The following is a 20,917-nucleotide window of genomic DNA, read 5'->3' on the forward strand; positions in this document are numbered from 1 at the left end:
GATGTGATTAGAGGCCTTCAGTAATAATAATAATTGTTCGTGTTTACTGAGTGTTTGTGTTAAACCACGCACTGTACTTGGCGCTTTGTATGTACTTAGCCATTTAATCTTCACATCAGCCCTGTGAAGTAGGTCCTGTTAGTATTCTAAATTTATAGGTAAGGTAACCTAGAAACAGGGGTTCAGGAAAAATAGCCGAACAAGACTTCAGTGCACTCTCAATGTCTTTTTCCTTAACTCAAAGTCCATCAAAATAGAGCATTTAGTATCCAGTAGGCACTTAGCGATCGATAATGACCCAAAAGATATTTTCCAACTTGCAGGTGGGAGACGGGCTAGGCTCTGAAGATCACTAGAGGTTGCTCAGGTTTTTCAGGTATCCAGAAAGAGTTGATGAATTCATTCATCAAATATTTATTTGGTCACACATTTTGCCAGAAACACAAAGGTAAATAAAACAGCTCATGCCTTCTAGGATTTAGGTTTTAACAGGAAAACAGGTAGGAACAAATCTGTGTGTAAGTGCAGGGGCAATGTGTTTCCCTCTGAAGATGGGGAGGAAGGAGAAGAATGATGACTGAGGAGTTGTCTTGCTCATAAATTCCCTTTGGTGAAAGAACAGGACCAAGGCGAGCCTTCCCATATGCCCTGTCTTCCATCTCTTGTCTCTTGAATCTGTGAATCCACACATGCACCAAAAAATATTTTTAGAAAACAGAAACAGAGCAGTATTGGTGAGCTTCGGTGATAATGCATAGGAAATAATTAGATGAAATCTTGTATCTGGTTGTCATGAAATAATTGTTCTCAGAGAAACTTTAAGGTTTTAAGAAAATAAGAAATTATCATTCTGGTTTATTGCCTGCATCATGTGGTGAGACTAATGTGCAATTTACCACCACTGAAAATGATTCCATTACTCACAAAGGGTAATATCCTTTAGGTTGAAAAGGTTAAACCCCTCTCCTTTCGGTTCTCAAAGAAAATGTAGAGAAGTTAATAAATATTTGCAAAAAAAAGCATTTCAAATAAATAGAGTTTGTTTAAATATCTTCTTTCCTAGAGTCAAGAACACAACAAATACTGTATGTTTGCTATGCCCGAGGCATTATGCCCTGGAATGATTTCAAAAGTCATGCATGACTCCTGCCACAAAAAACCCTACAGACTAAAACAGTCACAGCTAAACCAGATGAGACTGATTTCAAAGTTTGTAAGAGTGAAAGCCAGGTGCTGAGGATACACTACAGAGGAGCAATTAATTCAACCTGAGTATCAAAATGGTTGGCCCAGAGGACGCATAGCCGAAGCTAGAAAAATAATTAGGATTTAGCTGTCAATATCAGAAAACATTTCAGGTAAAGGAAGCTGCATGAGCAAAAATGGCGAGTTGAAGCATATTTCAGCCGACTTCAAATGCTGATGGGATTTTAGATTTTATTCAGTAGTCAATAGTGTTATCAAAAGCCAGGGGCTCAGCCTAGGTAGGTCCTGTTGCTCACTGCACAGAAAGCCAATCACTAAGGCAATGAGTATTGTCAGGGAAGAAGGCTTTATTATGGATGATATTAGCCAGAGGGACAGGAGACAAAACTCAAAATCTGAATCTCCCCTGGCTAAAGTTAGGGTTTATGTAGCGGAAGAAAACAGGCGGGGCAAGGAAGAGGAGCTGATTAATGGGCAGCAGGTGTCTAGGATCTCACTGTAATCTCCTATAGGAAAACAGAAATTAGGGAGGGTTGAGGAAGAGGAATTGGTCAACAGGCAGCAGGTGTAAGTTTCCCAAGCTTCAGCTCTATCAGCATTTGGCTTGTTGGAAAATTGGGCTGGTCTCAACAGGAAGCTGGGAAAAAGTGTTGGGGAAGGGCAGTTTCTTTGTCAGATGGTTTTCAGATGGAAGAGACCAGAAGCTGGGAGACCAGTAAAGACATGTCAATGATCTAAGTTAGAAAATGTTAGAACCCAATCTTAGAAGAGTGACAGTGAGACTGCTTAGAGTAGGGGCGACTCAAGATTAATTTCAGGGCTTAATGGATAGAAGTAGTTGATGAAGGGGAGAGAAAACTCATAATAATTCCAGTTCCAATTGAAATTGAGTAGATAGAATTACAAATGTAAAGTGAACAGGGATGAAAATGAGGAAAATCATAAAATAAACTCGCAGCTAGAGAGTTTAAAGGTAAGACATCCATCTAGCCCATTAGAAATATGCAACCTAACCCATGGAGAAATCTGAGATAAAAAGAACCTACTCAGTGGTTTCTGTCTCAGGAGCCCTTACTACAATGCCTAATATGGTGTGGGGAGGTTTTTGGTTATAACATAAACTGATACCATAATTTTTTTAATGTTGTTTCTTTTTTTACAACTATTTGACAAATTTGGAGCCATGTTGATAAATCCACTCAAATAAATTAGCTTTTCTGTCTTTCATATCTCATTGGCTGGGAACAATCTACGTGCCAATAAAAACATGAGCACACCTAAAAAAATGAAATGAATCATGGTGTTTTCATCCTGCCATGCATCAAGAAACCATAGGTTTTGCTTCCATATGTTTTGCAAGAGCCCCCTCAGATCTCGATTTGGCATTCCAAGAGAGCTGCAGGAAGCACAGATTACACTTTGTATGGACACACGGAGGGGTCAGTTTCAGGGTATCAACATGACAAATTACATAATACTGGTAATTTAGGGATACAAATAAAAGCAGCACCTCTGGTTTTATAGAATGCCAACCCTCACTATTTAATAGAGGAGGGGAACTTCACCAGGTACTTGTGTATATTCGGAGCAATGGTTCTCAAACTGGAGTGGGTACCACTTGCTAAAACATAGATTTCTTCACCCTCGCCCCCCCAACTATTTCTGAATCAATACGTCTGGGGTGGGGCCTAAGAATTTGAATTTTTACCATATTTTCTCAGATTATGCCATGCTATTAGTCTAGGAACGGTAAACTTTAAAACCCAAGACAGGCTGGGAGCGGTGGTATAGCTTATAATCGCATTTTGGGAGGTCGAGCAGTGCGGATCGCTTGAGCTCAGGAGTTCAAGACCAGCCTGGGTAAGTCAGGGAGAGCCCACCCCCATCCTAGTCTCCACAAAAAAAAAAAAAAAAAAAAAAAAATAGCTGAGCATTGTGGGCTGGTGGGCATGTGCCTGTAGTCCCAGGCATTCCAGAGGCTGAGGTGGGAGGATCCCTTGATCCCCAGAGGAGGAGGTTGCAGTTAGCCGAGATGGCACTGCTGCCCTCCAGCCTGCGGGACAGTCAGACCCTGCCTCAAATAATAAATAAATACCCAAGACAAATACCAACGTCTTTTTGGACAGATAACCTACCTGATAAATGTTTCAATATCCTGTAGACACCAATTAAGTGTCGACTTTATTGGACATGAATGCCGTTCATTGTGACAAAGGATGTAAAACCACATACAATTTCCGGCAACAATCTACCACTTTACAGCTTGCAATCCCAGCGCTGCAAAATTAGAAGGATTCAAAAAATGGGGTCTTCAAATTTTCAAAAGCCTGGCAAACGTCATGTGAATGCGGCTGGAATCGTTGAAGTAGATACATTGAAAACCCAAGGTTTTCTACAACGTTCATCCTTAGATAATACTCTGTCCAGCTGTCTCTCTAATATCCTGTTTTATTCTCTCGCTGGATGAGTTGAAAAGAAGAGAGAAGAGGGTCAGCTAGGTGGCGCAGTTGCTTAACACATTATTTATTTATTTATTTATTTTTTGGCAAGCCCAGCATTTGCTTTGGAGCACAGGTGAAAAGAATGTCCAGTCCTTAAGCAGAGTTCTAGGGTAAAGCAACCAGTTCTCTATCCACTTAGGAATATGGATTGTAACAGCTACGAATGTGGAGCTCAGGAGATTGGATGCAGTGTTGTGGCCAAGGTCCTAAGACCTCAGGAAAAGAAAGGGATGGTGGGGGAGTGGGTGAGGAGGGGACAGGGAACCATGAGTTCACTGAACTCCCACTGTGGCCTTTAGGGTGCAGGCGAGTGTGTACAACTTCCCTGGCTATTATCGTGGTGGTGGCCCCCCCGCTGTTTCTTGGTCCATGTAGCTCCTACAGGGCTGGCGAGGAAGCTCACAGCTGGTCTAGGCGGCAAATGCCAGAAATGAGAAGGACACCGAAAAATGCATGTTCGCGGGGTTTGGAAGTACACATCTATTTGCCAGAGGGTGCATTTGTTTATCCCCTACTCCAGTCCCGGATCCTAGGAAGCTCCCTTCTCTCCAGCGCAACATTGAAGTAGGCACCACGGAGTGTCCCGGGATGGCAGTGGGCTGGCATGGTCGTTCGCGTTCGGAGGTCAACAAGCGCTTGGATTTTCTGCTTCAGTGCGCCAGGAAAGCAGCCCCGGCCCCGAAGATGTCGAACGTCGGACTCCAGGGGTTCGAGCCCTGGCCCCGCCGCGTCCTCCAGGCGCGCAGGTAAAGGGTTACGCGTGTCGGGGAGGCTCGCCCGCGGCCCGGACCACGTGACATGCGGGCCCAATGACGGTGCCGGGGCGGCCGCTGCGAGCTCGGCGGGCTCCGGGCAGCGCGGAGCTGCTTGCGTTTCCCGGCGCTGCCGCCTGAGGCCGGCGAAGCCATGGGCGCCGCGACACCGCCGCCGCCGCCGTCCGACCCCAGGTAGGGACCGTCCCCCGTCCCGCGCGCGTGAGGAGGGTTTGAGTCCTGAGGAACTTGGCTTTAGGGCGCGCTTTCCCCCCGCTTCTCTCCGTGGTGCCTACTTTTAATTTTAATTTCTTGATTTGCTTTTGCCCTGAAAAAAAAAATTGGAGAATAGAGAGACGCAGTTCGGAGTTTGATGACTTCGGGAAGAGTCTCGTAACTCAACAAAGGGTCTGTAAAAGGGGCAAAACTGGGGTAGGAGGAGGCGGACTTTTACAGATTCCCAAAACTAAACACCAAGGCGTTTTGTAAAGCTTGGCGTCTAATTGGTTGTGTGAAACATTTTTGCTTTTAAATCCCTAATTAATGAACTTTCAACGGTGCATGCGAACTTGAAAAACTACAAGAGATTTTCCCTTAGCTCTCCCTCCCCCATTTTTAAGCATTTTTTTTTTTTTTAATAAAAAGGAAATGGAATGTGACCTCTGCTGTTTCTTTGAAATGTCCTTGGATGTCGGGATTTGCCCCCCCAGGGGTGCTGGCGGCCTGGGCGGTGGGTAGGGGTGGGGGAAGAGGTCATGGTGCCAGGAGGCCGCACGTAGTGAAAAAGAGGGTGCCAGGTGCAAACAGTTAGTCACAAACTGCTAAATATTTAATAATTAGGCAAGCATCTCCCAGGTTGATTACTTGGGTTGCATTGACTTTGGCAGCCCTGATGAGGCGAGATTTTCACAAAGCACCGCTGAATCATTTTCCAGTGATAAAAGGCAAGAATCAATGCTTTTTACCCCAGCACCACAACTGACCTTAAAAAAAAAAAAAAAAAACTCCCTCTGATGACTTAGTACATTTTATGTTACTTTCCATGGTGGCAGAGATATCTGCCCCATGATAGATATTTGCCCTGTGAATTTAAAGGAAGTCTGTGCTCCAGAGGTGGTTCAAATCATTGAAGAATAGCGGTTTATTTTCTTACTCACTATTCATGGGAAATATTACTGATGATCGTCTCGCCTAGGTTTGTGGGTGTCCTTGGTGGTTGCAATCAAGCCATCTCTTTTGAGGAATAATACCTGGAGAAAAGATAAGAAGCATTTGAGAGTTGAATGAGAAAGAAATGGAAAGGGGTTACTGCTTTTAAACATAATAGAGTCTAAATTTGCTGCCTACCCCTCCCCACCCCATTTAATCCTTTGGTTAATACTATTTGAAGAAGGTTAAGACAGATGTTAAAGGCCACCACCTTACTGGTCCCAGCTGGGAAACACGTCAGGAGGCAGATAATTGAAACAAGGTACATAACTGAAACAACTTGAAGCTTAAAGGTAAAGTTAAGTTCCAGAGTTATTTGTATTTCCCTAAAGTGTGAAGAGTGCCTCAGTCACTGAGGAACAGATGCTGAGACAGCAAGGGAAGGTGTGCTTACTTCTCTTCTCAGCCCACTCTGTGTCCATCCTCTGATCCTGCTCCATCATTTATTCAGCACGTGTGATCCTGGTCCTCAATGGCTCCAGAGATTTAGATATATAATGATACCTAAAGAGAAATAGGGCCAATTCTCTAAAGAGAATAGAAATCTTTGCTGTGCTTCAAAGAGCTTTTTGCATATCTGGGATTGAAGACAAAAACTTGCATACCAACATGTTCTATTATCCTAAACGTGGAATGACTCCCTTGACTTCCCACCCAGACCCTCTCTGAACCTGGACACACAACATGGTTAAGCTCTAGCCAGAATCCAGTTGCAGCCTACGGGCAGGGCACAGGTAGGACTGGCCCCTCTCCTCTTAGAACAGCCCGCTCTTGGTGCCCGGAAGCCCATTCACTGTGTTTCTTGGAATAGACTTCAGTTTCCAAATAATTGAATAGCTGCCTCCTGGTAGCTGGGTTTCCTCTCCCTAGACTGTGTTTCACATTCCTCTAGTTACACAATTTTTCTGATAACCCTGAATCTTGGGATCTTTTAGAGTCTTGGTTAAATAGTAACTAATTACCTATGTCCTGCTTTTCTTTCTTGGTCATTAGACAGATTTTCTTTCTGGTTGTTCTTTTTGGTCATTAGACAGATTACATGCTTACAGAGAGACTTTCTAGGTGTGTAGAAAAGAAGAGTTGGGAAAAGTCAAAGGGGTCATCCTAGGGGAAGCAGACTTGGAGTCTTCACCTATGTGCAGGTCAGATGGGTCACTCATTTGTGGCCTTTCTAGAGTACCTGCTCTTAACCAGTGAGCCATCCTGTGTCTCTAGTTGTAGAGATTATTTGATAATCTACAGTCCTGACGTCTCTAGTTGTAGAGACACAGGATGGCTCATTCCTTACTCTGCTGTTTAAGAGAATAAACTGTAGGCCGGGTGCAGTGGCGAATGCCTGTAATCCCAGCACTTTGGGAGGCCTAGGTGGGCAGATCACAAGATCGGGAGATCGAGACCATCCTGGACAACATGGTGAAACTCCATCTCTACTAAAAATACAAAAATTAGCTGGGCGTGATGGCATGTGCCTATAGTCCCAGCTACTTGGGAGGCTGAAGCAGGAGAATCGCTTGAATCCGAGAGGCAGAGGTTGCAGTGAGCTGAGCTTCCACCACTACATTCCTGCCTGGTGATGGAGCAAGACTCCATCTCAAAAAAAAAAAAGACAGAGAATAAACTGAAAATGAAATCTTTCATCTACTTGCGCCATTTTTGCCTGAGAATATCATAGTCCCACAAAGGCTAGTTAAAATCTTCAAGACTGTAGATTATCAAATAATCTTTTCCTAAAGCATACTTAAAACACCAAGCCAATGAATATGTATCCTGAAGCAGAACATTAAGACTCAAAATGCTGACTCAGTGCTGTCAGGCATTGTAGAAAGGTGTCCCTGAGCTACTATGAATATGAACAAATGACAAAAGGCTTCTTGTATCCAGACTTCATCACAAGTGGCGAATCCTGTTTTGTTCAGTGTGCAAGTGGTTCTCCAAAAGTAAATGAAACCCTCACCTGGCCTTAGAGACATCATGTGTGTAGACCCAGAGACACCAGACAGCCGATGAGGTTCTGAGGACACAGTCCTTGTCTTTAGAGATCCTAATATCTTGGGAGAAACCGTTGAAGGATTTTAAGCAGAGCAGATCTCTATTTTAGCGAGTTCATGCAGGCTGCCATGAGAATGAAACAGAAAAGAGACAAGCGAGACCAAAGGCAGCTGCAGCAAAATCCACATTAGAAGACAGAAAGAAGTGAATTGATTCAAAAGATATTTAAGGAAGCATTGGTATTTAAGATTTTAACTGTAAGAACCCGTTAGGTGACTTGAAATCTCTGACGTCAATTTACATGTCATTTCAAAATACATTTTCTCCAGGTAGATAAACATAAGCCACATTTCATTGCAATGTTCTTCCTGTGGATTCTAGTTCCTCTAGGGCTTCTCACGATTTTTAATCGCAGAAAAAAAGTTTCTAGTAAATAGTTGGCCAATTACATTTCACATTTTCAACAACCTAGTGCTTCCTTCTGCCGACTTAACTGTATAAATCTGAAGGCAAAGCTAAGGTAAACTGTTGCCATCATATACACATTCTCTGATTTAGCTTAACTCCTTCTGGGAGTAAAAACACCCTGACATTTGATTGTTTAACACTAGTGGAACTGGACAGTAGAGTAGCCTTTCTTTTTTATTGTTTTCAGTTGACCACAACGTGGCCTGCTATATATCACAGAGAGGATTGTATTGTATTTGTAAGAGTATTAGTGACATGCGAGAGGCTATACATAATGCCTGTGTGACAACAGAAGTCACCTTGGTTATTGACTCATTGCCACATGCATAGCTTTTTAATACAATGTGTATTTGAATATATTCTAAATTTATTAATTCGCTTGATCACTAGTTGCCAAGTAGATGTCTACGCACAGGAGTTTTAAATTTTGATTTTGGTGTTAATTCTTTTCCCTCATTTGATAACTGAGTATCATATATATCTTGGTTATTAATGTGCAGTAAATACAAAGATTTAACTCTGTAGAGCTGTAAAATAATGTCCCTTTTATTTGGCCAGATTGTCAACAACCTTAGGCCTCCGGAATATTTATTGTAACCTAGAAATGCATAAAAGAAGTCCACCTTTACCTTCAAATTGTTGGTAAGAGCCACATACTTAAGATTCTTACTAGAACTTATTTGGCATTATTTCATTTCTGATTCCTAATGAGCTTGGCTACCCGGGTTCCTGGTCCATAGCAGGGAGATCCACTTTATAGTTTCAATGCTTACAGCTCTTAGGATAAGTATAAAATGTGGTTACAGCCAACTGCTAGGGAGCAAAGACAATGCAGTGAAGGTGGTCTGTGATTAAACCCTAAGTCTACAAGAAAAACGTTAAATAGTGTTCAAAACCGTGTTAGAAAGGAATAAGTACTGCATTTTGGTAAAAAGGACTCTTGATCTTTTTTAGAGCCGGAAAATAACTTTAAAAGTTACTTGGTCTAACCACTTTAATTTACGGATGACAAAACAGTCTGAAAGAGGTTAAATGATTTGTCCAAAGTCATACAGCTGCCCATTGGAAAAGCTGCTGGAACCAGAATCTCGGAGTCCCAATTCCTGGTTTAGTCATCTTCCCACTTCTGACTATAAAGCACAAATGTTAGTGCTATGAAAAACTCATTCTCTGTTAAGTATAATATTTTCCAAAACATAGCCACTGCTTATTGAGAAATTACTTATATATTCAGTATCAGTTATCTATTGCTGCGTAACAAATCACCACAAACATAATGGCTTAAAATAACCACTGTTTATTGAGCTTGGGCTTCTGTAGATAAGCAGTTTGGTTGGGCTTGGCTGGGCAAAGCTCCTTCATGCATCTGTGGCTCCTTCATGCATCTGTGGTCACTAAGGCAGCTCTGCCTCTCAGTATTGGTGGATCATCAGCCACGTTATGTGGGGAGCAGCTCAGCCTCCTGTCTTCCATGATTTAGCAGGCTAGCCTGGGTTCATCACATGTTGGCTCAACTTGGTTGCAAGAGAGAATGGAAGCAAGGACTAGGTTCAAGTGACCCAACTTACTTCTACTCCAGTCTATTTCAAAAGCAACTCGGGAAGCCAGCTCAGATTCAAGGGGTGGAGAAATAGACCCCACTTTCTAATGGGAGGGGCTGCAGAGTTACATTAGAAAATGGCATGAATTCAGGGAGAGATGGAGAATCAGGGCCTTTTTCACAATTTATCATATACACCTTGCACCTTACATAACTTGTCTAACTTAATTCTCACAATAGCACTAAAGATTAAGGCAGAAATCCTGTTTTACAAGTGAAGAAACTGAGAACCAGCTATGTTAGTCTGGATTAGGCACGACAGATGGTCAGTGATAAATCCAACACTGGGACTTGGGTGTGTCTAACTCCAAAGCCTTTGCCCAGAACCACGGTGGAGCCCTGCCTCTCTGCATTTTGCTGCAGTGAAGGGTGATGGTATTACTAAGTATCGCAGAGCTCAGAGTTTTGCATGGAAAAAAAAAACTAACTTTAGTAAAACTTCTTCTTGATTTATATGCTAAGAGAAATAATATCAAACATGATTTTTCCCTCAAGGAACATATGGTCTCATTTATATATGATTGCATGTGTACACATGTTAGTTAAGCAATAAGATTCCAAGTAAAGAGAAATAAGACTGGATAATCAGAGAAGCTTAATAGAGGATGAAGTGATGAGTTTGGAGAGACTAGAGAAAGCCCTATTTGAAAAAAGTATCTGTTAATATCTCAAAAGATTCTCACATCATTTATATAAAATAAGTAATATTCCCATTATATGAGGGAAGTTATTTGCCCTAAGTCACAGAGATAAAACCTAACCAAGATGACATTTAAACCCATGTCCATGTATCTCAAAAAACTATTACCCTTCTATTTTTTTTCCACTAAGCCAGTAAGCTTTGCCACTCAAAGTGGGGTCCAGGGACCAGCAGCATCATAACCACCTGGGAGCTTGTTGGAAATGCAGTGTCATGACTTCACCTCCAGGCTACTGAATCAGAACTTGCATTTTAACAGGATCCCCCAGATGATTTCATAAGCACAATAAAGGCTGAGCTCTGCAGTAAAGGGAGCTTGGGGAAATGACTTGCATGAGATAGGTGAAGGGTGGTGGAAGAGCTTGTTTTCTTTTTTTTTTTCTTTTTTTTTTTTTAATTGAATTTTAAGTTCCAGGATACATGGGCAGAATGTGCAGCTTTGTTAGGTAGGTAAATGTGTGCCATGGTGGTTTGCTGCACCTGTCAACCCATCACCTAGGTATTAAGCTCTGCATGCATTAGCTATTTATCCTGATGCTCTCCCTCCCCCAACCTTTCTACAGGCCCTGGTGTGTGTTGTTCCCCTCCCTGTGTCCATGTGTTCTCATTGTTCAGCTCCCACTTAAGAGTGAGAACATGTGGTGTTTGGTTTTCTGCTCCTGTGTTAGTTTGCTGAGGATGATGACTTCCAGCTTTATCCATGTCCCTGCAGAGGACATGATCACATTCCTTTTATATGGCTGTATAGTATTCTATGGTATATTATGCACCACATTTTCTTTATCCAATATGTCACTGATGGGCATTTGGGTTGATTTCATGTCTTTGCTATTGTGAATAGTGCTGCAATAAACATACACATGCATGTATCTTTGTAATGGAATAATTTATATTCCTTTGGGTATATACCCAATAATGAAATTGCTGGATTGAATGGTATTTCTGGTTCTAGATCCTTGAGGAATCACCACACTGTCTTCCACAATGGCTGAACTAGTTTATATTCCTACCAACAGTGTAAATGTTTTTCTATTTCTCTACAGCCTCACCAGTATCTATCGTTTCTTGACTTTTTAATAATCCCCATTCTGACTGGTGTAAGATAGTATCTTATTGTGGTTTTGATTTGCATTTCTCTAATGATCAGTGATGATGAGCTTTTTTTCATATGTTTTTTGGCCACATAAATCTTTTCTTTTGAGAAGTCCATGTCCTTTGCCAACTTTTTGATGGGGTTGTTTTTTTCTTGTATATTTAAATTCCTTATAAATTCTAGATATTAGACCTTTGTCAGGTGGGTAGATTCTAAAAATTTTCTTCCATTCTGTAGGTTGCTTGTTTGCTCTGATGATAGTTTCTTTTGATGTACAGAAGCTCTTTAGTTTAATTAGATCCCATTTGTCTATTTTGCCTTTTGTTGCAATTGTTTTTGATGATTTCACCATAAAATCTTTTCCCATGCCTATGTCCTGAATGGTATTCCCTAGATTCTCTTCTGGGGTTTTTATGGTTTTGGGTTTTACATTTAAGTCTTTAATCCATCTTGAGTTAATTTATGTATAAGGTGTGAGGAAGGGGTCCAGTTTCAGTTTTCTGCATATGGCTAGCCAGCTTTCTCAGCACCATTTATTAAATAGGTAATCCTCTTCCCATTGCTTGTTTTTGTCAGGTTTGTTGAAGATCAGATGGTTATAGATATGTGGTCTTATTTCTGAGGTCTCTATATCTGTTTTGGTATCAGTACCATGCTGCTTTGGTTACTGTAGCCTTGTAGTATAGTTTGAAGTCAGGTAGCATGATGTGTCCAGCTTTGTTCTTTATGCTTAGGATTGTCTTGGCTATATGGGCCTTTTTTGGTTCCATGTAAATTTTAAATTAGTTTTTTCTAATTTTGTGAAGAATGTCAATGGTAGTTTGATGGGAATAGCATTGAATCTATAAATTACTTTTGGCAGTATGGCTATTTTCATGATACTGATTCTTTCTATCCATGAGGATGGAATTTTTTTCTATTTGTTTGTGTCCTCTCTTATTTCCTGAAGCAGTGATTTGCAGTTCTCCTTGAAGAGGTCCTTCATATGAGGATGGAGAAACTTTCTAGGCAGGGAGAACAGCAAAAAGCTTGGGCCCTGAGGCTGGAATCAATGCCACAGGTGTGAGAGCAAGTGGAGGGATTGCTGGATTAGAATAGGGGTGCATTTTTGGCAATAGAAGGAAATCATGTGAGACTGATGGAATCGCTGTGGATCCTGATGAAGTCTGCTTTTTAGAAAGGTCAATCGGGCAGCACGGAGGCTGGCTTGGCAGCAGTGACCCTGGTTGTGAGGCTTTGCTGTCATTTAGCTGTGCTTCGAAGAGAGCTCAGACCAAGGTGACAATGGAGGAAATAGAAAAGAAGGATGCAATCTGGGAGGGATTTCAAGGCACCTTCCATGGAACTCACTGCTAGATTTTCTAAGGGAATAAAGAGAGAATGTGAAGATGATTCTGGACTGTCAAGTTCTGAACTCTGCCTCCCAACCTTCAGGTTTGGGTGTTATCTTTGCAATTATTTGCTACTGAAAAAGGATACTTTTTGGTGATCATTGCTTGTTTGTTTGTTTGAAGGCAGCTTCCCCTATTCCTTTTAATTATAGCAGTTTTTCAACTTTTGCTAAGAGGTAATTCAAACACTAAAATTCCAAATCTGTACGCCCATGTAAATAGTGGGGACATTATTTTGGCAGGCAATTATTTGTAATGAAATAGTTCTTTATGTGGTTCTGTTTATTAGGCCTTCCCAACTACCCTGTGACATCTGTATAGGTAAGATTATGATGATCATTTTGCAATTAAGGACATAGACTTGAAGATGTGACTCAACCAAAATTTGAAACCAGGTCTGCTGGCTCCAAGAACGATCCTGTATCTGTCCAACTAAAGCACTTTGCGGGTTTTTCATTTGGTCTTTGGAGGAGATTATCAAACTGATCAGTCTTTGGTTTACGTTGGTTTGACTTTTTTCATATACGCTGTGCCAAATTCAGAAAGATGCTTCAAAGTTTATATTCGTGGCTTTGAAGTAATTATTTCATGGAAAATTGAAAATGCCTTATTAAAAACTGATTTCCTTCCCTGCCTGATTTTCTTATTTCATTGAATCCATATGTTATCCCAATGGCAGCATCCCACACTTCAAATTTCAAATGATCTGAGCAATTTTGCAGTTCTTTCCTTCGATTCTTTGAATAATGAAAAGATCTTGAAATTGTTTTCAATTTAATTTTTAAGCCTGTTTCTTAAGCAGCTAAGCTGAGGCTTTAAAAATGTCTGTAGATGACAGAATCATGTCCTGGAAGGGGCCTTCAGTGGTCCAGACCCCTCGTTGTATGGATAAGAAAACCAAGGACTAGCGAAAGAAAGGGACCTCTTCAAAAATACCCCATAAGTTGGAAGTAGTCATAGGGCTGGGTCCCATGTCTCTAACCTGACCTGTGCTTTTTCACTAAACTACTTCAAAGCAGTTCCTTTCCCTGTGGCAGTATCTCCCAGCCACTGGTGAGCAGTGTGGGGAAGTTGAAAGAGCTCACATTTTAAAGGTGCCATTACCTGGGTTTAAATCCTGGTTTGCTGGCTACCTGGCATGTGACAAATGCATTTAATGCTACAGTCATTTCCAAAGAGAATCATAAAACAGAGTTAATTGGCTAAACCATCAAGATTGGGTCTACAATTTATCTACATTCTCTTTTAAACTTGACAGGACAAGTTTTATGATGCTTGTCAGGATTTGGTTTTGGCAAAGGAAGCCAAGGGTTTTAGGGGTGGACATAGTAAAAACTGCAGAGATCCACTGCAGCCCAGGCAGAGGCCTCACCCAGCCTGATCCCCCTGCTGTGAAATGAGTTCAGGTGCTACTGTCGAATGCTGATGCCACGCTTTCTCTGCTTGAAGATAAAACACAAGTATTTCCTGGTGCTGCAGCACAGGGCTAAGTTGTGGCGCTGGGGAGGTGAGCCTGAAAACAAAGGCAGATAGAGAAGTCACAGCTCACTGGTGTGAAGACAGCTAGTGAGTTGTTTCTTCATACCCTCTGCCTTTGAATTTGCCTGGATTCAAAGATTTAATGGGGCAAAGGAGTGTTACTTTTATGTAACCAAAAAAGAAAAAAAAAAGAACCAGCTTTAGAGAATAAAATTACTGAAATGGCAACCTTTGACGGTAATCATCCTTTAAGTGTTAACTAAACAAACAAACAAAACAAGCTAACAAAATCTCATGAATTCACTGCTGGAGCACATTGCAGGTCCCCTAATGGTGGGTATGACTAGGCGAGGCACAGGTACACCCATGCCCGTAAGTCAGAAATCATCAGATTCATCCTCCCAAACACAGATGACAGCACCATATGCACATTTGTTCTCATTAAATCACTACTCACCTCTGCAGGTGCTTAGTCTCTATTCAGTTTACATGAGCCCTTTGGAAAGAAACTGGGTGTGGGGATTGTATTTTCTTCTATCACTAAGCCATTTGGTCCACCGTACTTCTTGAGTGAGTCTCACAGGAGGAGAAGCTGTGGGCCTCTTGGAGTCAGGCCTGGCTGCCCCAGAAGAGATTGTAATGAGGGCTGGACTCTCCTCAGGTTTGAATCTTGGCTCTGCCATTTGTTGTGGGACCTCAGGAATTTTACTTCATCTTCCTGGATTTCAGTTTCCTCATCTGTAAAACTGGGACGCTAACTACTTCCTCTAATGTGCATCTGTCTAGCACGGTCCACCCTTAGTAAATATTTAAATAATCTGAGTCTCAGCCTCTCTGGCTTCCCATTTTCTCAAATGTAAAATAAATCTGAACTAGAGCAGGATGGGAGGTACAGGATGGAAAGAAAGAATGAGGGAGGGGCTCAAACTACACACATCTTCTCCCAGCTGCCCCCATCTTGACCTTAGATAAAACCACACGAAATAGCAGGAAACTTTCAGGCTTAACTACTTGGGATTTCCCCTGAATTTCTAACTAGAGATGGAAATTTCCTCATTATAAAATTGTCTATTTAAATATCTGCCCAGGGATAGTTTTAAATGTTTCTAAAATACCTCAAACATGTAAAAAACGTATAATCGATTCCATGTTTGTATTAGTGTGAGGCAGAGAGGATGCCAAGGACTTAATTTGAGGAAAGGAAGCAACAGGGGAATTCACAGAGAAAGCAGAACTTATTTACATGCTGAAATGATCATGGTATAAATAGGGAGACTAAAGAAAACTATAAAATATGGAGAAATTAGAGCTCAAGAACATGACCTTTTGTGGATTCTCAGTTCCATGAAGAGTTTTCAAAATAACAAAGTTGGCATGTATAGTATTTAAAAGAGAAGGCCGTGGCCTCACTTTTCATATTTAGTATATTTTCCATTCTTCATTTTGTGAATTGAAGTTTTGAAAAAAAAAAAATATTGTGAAATGTTCTTATACTGGAGGGCCCATTCCAATTAGTGAACCTAGTGCCACAAAAACCTTTTTTTTTCTATTAATGTGTAGAATAAAATCTAAATGCCTTTTTATTGAACAAGTGTCTGTGGAGGCCAAGCACTGTGCTAGGTGGTGGGGAAACAAAAGTGAACGAAATGGACCTGGACGCACTCTTGCTGGGAGACAGGCATCAATGCAATATCCATGCTGGTGTGGACAGCTTCTCTGAGGAAGGGATGTCCAGCTAGGATCCACAGGCTGAGTGGACTGTCACCTGGCAAAGGGAGCCCCAGAGAGGGGAGAGTGAAGGGTGTGCTGATATGGCCCCGGAGGATGGTGTTCTGAGAAATGTTGTGAACACAAAGAATACCAGGAGGAGCAGGCAATAGCTCGATCCTGCAGGTCTTGCAGGCCACATGGTGAAAACCAACCTCAGCTAACCCGGTCCTTCATATCTACCTGGTCCCTCTGAGTGGATGTTGAAACCTCCAGTATTTGGAGGTGAGTGAGGATAAAGGGTCCATCTTCACAGCCTCAACATTTGGTCTCAGGTTCAATTCACCCTCACAGTCTAAGTTTGATTAGTAAGCAGGAACGAACACAATCATATATCCTGTCCTGTAAGCTGAGTGAAGTCTCTCCTTCTATTCTTTTGGTTTCTCCAACTGTATCTTCATGGAAAGTTCATGAGAGACAAATGTGACACTCTTCTAGAAGAAGAGTTGAGGTCACCTAAGAGCTTAATTTAAGCAGCAAGAATCCTTTGAACAAGCCACTGCATGAGCCATTTCTCAGAAACAAGCACTAGGAACATTAGGAAGGGTACAAGATACTGGCTTGCTGTAATCTATCACATTGATGCACAAGTGGGAATGCCTCTCACTACACTATTTCTAGCCAGTCACACTCATAGAAAACTGATCTCACCAAGAAAAGTTACTCCTAATATCCATTTTGCAGATTCATAAAGTTCTTTATGTTGAGTGGAAATAATGAAGCTAGCGTACCTGTACAAGCCATCTCTACCTTCTGATGTCATTCTTACTAACCATTTCTGAATATATTTTATACTCCTGTTGGGGCAACTCGTTTAATCTACATCCTAAAGCACAGATTAAAAACACACTCATAGGGAGCCGCGGTGGCTCCGGCCAGATGTCCTGGCACTTGAGGAGGCGAGGCTATGGGTTCAAGGCCAAGCTGGGCAATATGAGAACCTCTCAGTCATTAAAAAAAAAAAAAAAAAAAAAACACACACACACACTCATAAATTCCAAACTGTCTATGCTGACATAAGCAAATTGTGGACACCACAACCTTATAGTTGGTGGTCTTCATCTTAAGAACAGTGAGAAGCTCATCATCACTGGTCATTAGAGAAATGCAAATCAAAGCCACATTGAGATATCATCTCACGCCAGTTAGAATGGCAATCATTTAAAAATCTGGAGACAACAGATGCTGGAGAGGATGTGGAGAAATAGGAACACTTTTACACTGTTGGTGGGAGTGTAAATTAGTTCAACCATTGTGGAAGACAGTGTGGCGATTCCTCAAGGACCTAGAAATAGAAATTCCATTTGACCCAGCAATCCCATTACTGGGTATATATCCAAAGGATTATAAATCGTTCTATTATAAAGATACATGCACACGTATGTTCATTGCAGCACTGTTTACAATAACAAAGACCTGGAACCAACCCAAATGCCCATCGATGATAGACTGGACAGGGAATATGTGGCACATATACACCATGGAATACTATGCAGCCATAAAAAACGATGAGTTTGTGTCCTTTGTAGGGACATGGATGAACCTGGAAACCATCATTCTCAGCAAACTGACACAAGAACAGAAAATCAAACACCACATGTTCTCACTCATAGGTGGGTGTTGAACAATGAGAACACATGGACACAGGGAGGGGAGCATCACACACTGGTGTCTGTTGTCGGGGACTAGGGGAGGGACAGTAGGGGGTAGGGAGTTGGGGAGGGATAACATGGGGAGAAATGCCAGATACAGGTTATGGGGATGGAGGCAGCAAGCCACATTGCCATGTATGTACCTATGCAACAATCCTGCATGTTCTTCACATGTATCCCAGAACCTAAAGTGCAATAAAATAAATAAATAAATAAATAAAATAGAAAAAAAAAAGAATAGTGAAAAGCCATTGAAGGTTTTAAACTGAGGAGTAGTAAGATTTGCATCCCTGACTGCAGTATAAGAAGTAAGAATGCAAGACTGGGAGAGAGGGGATTAATTAAGGGACTATTGCAGAAGAAGATGTTGACTCTCCACTCAAATAAAGTAGAGGCAATGAGATAGTGAGAAGTGGCTGGGTTTCTAGGATAGTCAGTGAGATCATCAGTACCTGGTAATAGATAGAAAATGGGAAGTGAGGGAAAAGGTGTCAAGATTGAATATTAGGGCTTGAGTATACAGGTTTTCTTGCAGTATTGTTTGTGATTTAAAAAAATTTATATATCATCAATATATACAATATGTAGGCTAGGCATGTTGGCTCATGCCTGTAATCCTAGCACTCTGGGAGGCCAAGGCAGGTGGATCACCTGAAGTCAAGAGTTCAAGACCAGCCTGGCCAACGTGGTGAAACCCTGTCTCTACTAAAAATACAAAAAGTAGGCAGGCGTGGTGGTGGGCACCTGTAATCTCAGCTACTCAGGAGGCTGAGGCAGGAGAATCACTTGAACCCAGAGGCAGAGGCTTCAGTGAGCCGAGATCATGTCATTGCACTCCAGCCTGAGTGACAGAGTGAGAGTCCATCTCAAAAAAAAAGGAAGCACAGTATGTAGATACAGTGCAGTACTCTGCACTGATTTTAAAAATGAGATGTATATGTAATGATATGACAGAAAAATTCAGGATATAGTCTTAAGTTTTTAAAAATTTGTTGAAGAAAAATGCACTTAGTGTTTCATTTTAACAAAATAGTAATTATAATTAGCACTTAGCAGAAAATAGCTGGAATCTTCTAGTGAAGATTCCGGGGCATTTACAAAGTATATTTGACATTTCTGTACTCTGGATTTTTTGCAACTCTCATATTTGCTTTTGTAATCAGGGAAAGCAGACTTTGCAGAAGAGCAAACTGCCCTGCTTCCATCATGGACTCTTCTGATCCTCTGGCCTAAAATGATTGCTCCCTCTTCTAGAATATCTTCTAGACTGTTAGAGCCAAAAAGGGCTTTAGAGATCATTTAGTTCAACATCCTCATTCACACATGAGGAAACTGAGGTCTAGAAAGACTGTGTGGCCAAAGTCACATAACCCTAAATTAAGAGCAAGGCCAAGACTAGAACCCAGGGATGCACAGACTTATGTTCTAGAATTCTTTATCCTACAGCAGAGTCTCTTCTAGCACTCACTGTATCTGTGAATAATTTGGCTTTACTTGGAATGCCTGGTAAATAAATTTGTCTTTCTCCTCCAGTAAATTTGTACTTGAACTCAGAGAGCAAGTGTCCAGTATCACGTTCATGCGTTGTAAAGCATGCATTACAACAATTGACAGACTTCTGTTAGATTTCAGATCTGAGGCAACACGAAAATTCGGGGAAAAGAAAGACTCCTATTTGTGGCTTGCACTTAGCGCTCTCAGGAACTTGCTCATGTTCTCTCTCTCTCTTTCACACACACAGTAGGAATAAGTTAGTTGCCTAATTGGTTATGCTGGGGAAATGGACTTTGGATTGAGGGTGTGTCAGTGAGAAAGTGGGTACTTTCTCACTTGCAATGAAATACCAATATCCTGAACTTCTGGAAGGAAATGGCCTGGCAGTTAAGGCATACTTTAATCTGTTGATAATGTCAGTAATTTCCCACAACTGTATGCAAAACTTTCTCACCCTACAACTGTCATAGGCCCTTTTCACAGAGTGAGTCTCAGGGACTGTCTCATATCTCACAGAGACACAGCCAACCCTGGCTGATGATGGTCCCAGAGCGGTGTTTCACATTGTCAACCTCTCATGTTGTGGGGTTCAACCAGAGGGAGGCTTATGAATCACTGGTCACTGATATAAACCTCCTCCTTTAACCGAAATGAGAAATGATGGCTACTTTGTCCCTTGCCTTGTAGCTCCCCAGGGGCAACTAGGGAGTTGCCCCAGCCCCCAAAGGGCTGTGTTAGGCTCTCTTACCTCTGGTGCCTCATCCTTTTCTTCTCCTCCCCTAGTGCTGATCATGACACTTTTGTCTCTGCTGAGCTCCACTTGGCATCTGGTGTTTATCACCTAAATGAACTGCTGTCTCTAGGAAACTATTCTACTCTCTGCCTCCCATTTTGCAAATTTGGTGTGTTTGTTTCTAGTGTTTTATTAATTTATTTCAACTGAACACTTTCCATAGCCTAAACATTTCCATTCTTTATGTTACCATCTGCTTGATGTTGGCTCTGTATACACACACACACACATGTTTGCATAAGATACAGTTCTAAAGTCTTTCAAACCAGTTCCCTATACTTAATTTTGTGTGGGTTCACAATGCCTTAAATATATAAGTATCTATGTAATGCATTTATATGTTTTATGTTAAAATTTGGGAAATAAAAGTTAAATCTCATAACTGTGATATTCCTTTAAATTGTATTAAACTAGGATTTTGATATACAGTCATGTACCTCATAACAACATTTGGGTTGTATACCTTATATATGATGTTGGTCCCTTAAGATGATAATACTGTATTTTTACTGTATGTTTGCTATGTTTAGATATGTTTACAATTGCCTACAGTATTCAGTAGTATAGTTACATGCTGTACAGATTTGTAGCCTAGGAGCAACAGGCTATACCATCTAACCTAGCTGTGTAGTCGGCACTATCATCTAGGTTTGTATAAGTATATTCTGATGTTTGCACAACAGCAAAATCACCTAGTGACACATTTCTTGGAACATATTCCCGTTATTAAGCGATAAATGACTATAATGATATCGGGAGAAATCTAAAGTACTAATTATTTTCTCCTCAGCTATAAGCCTACCTTTCAGTAAGCTTACCTTGT

General features: G+C 41.3%; 1 protein-coding gene across 1 annotated transcript in view; it reads left to right on the top strand.

The window, feature by feature from the left end:
* Positions 1 to 4,605: 4,605 nt before the first annotated feature.
* CUNH4orf19 (chromosome unknown C4orf19 homolog) overlaps positions 4,606 to 20,917 on the top strand; it is a 117,973-nt gene continuing 101,661 nt past the window's right edge. The window contains exon 1 of the mRNA XM_012474978.3: positions 4,606 to 4,654. The gene's annotated coding sequence lies outside the window, so the exon portion shown is untranslated. The remainder of the gene's footprint in view (positions 4,655 to 20,917) is intronic.

The sequence above is a fragment of the Aotus nancymaae genome, unplaced genomic scaffold, assembly GCF_030222135.1.
Source record: "Aotus nancymaae isolate 86718 unplaced genomic scaffold, 86718_ANA_hifiasm-v0.15.2.pri h1tg000006l, whole genome shotgun sequence".
In the NCBI taxonomy this organism is placed as follows: domain Eukaryota; kingdom Metazoa; phylum Chordata; class Mammalia; order Primates; family Aotidae; genus Aotus; species Aotus nancymaae.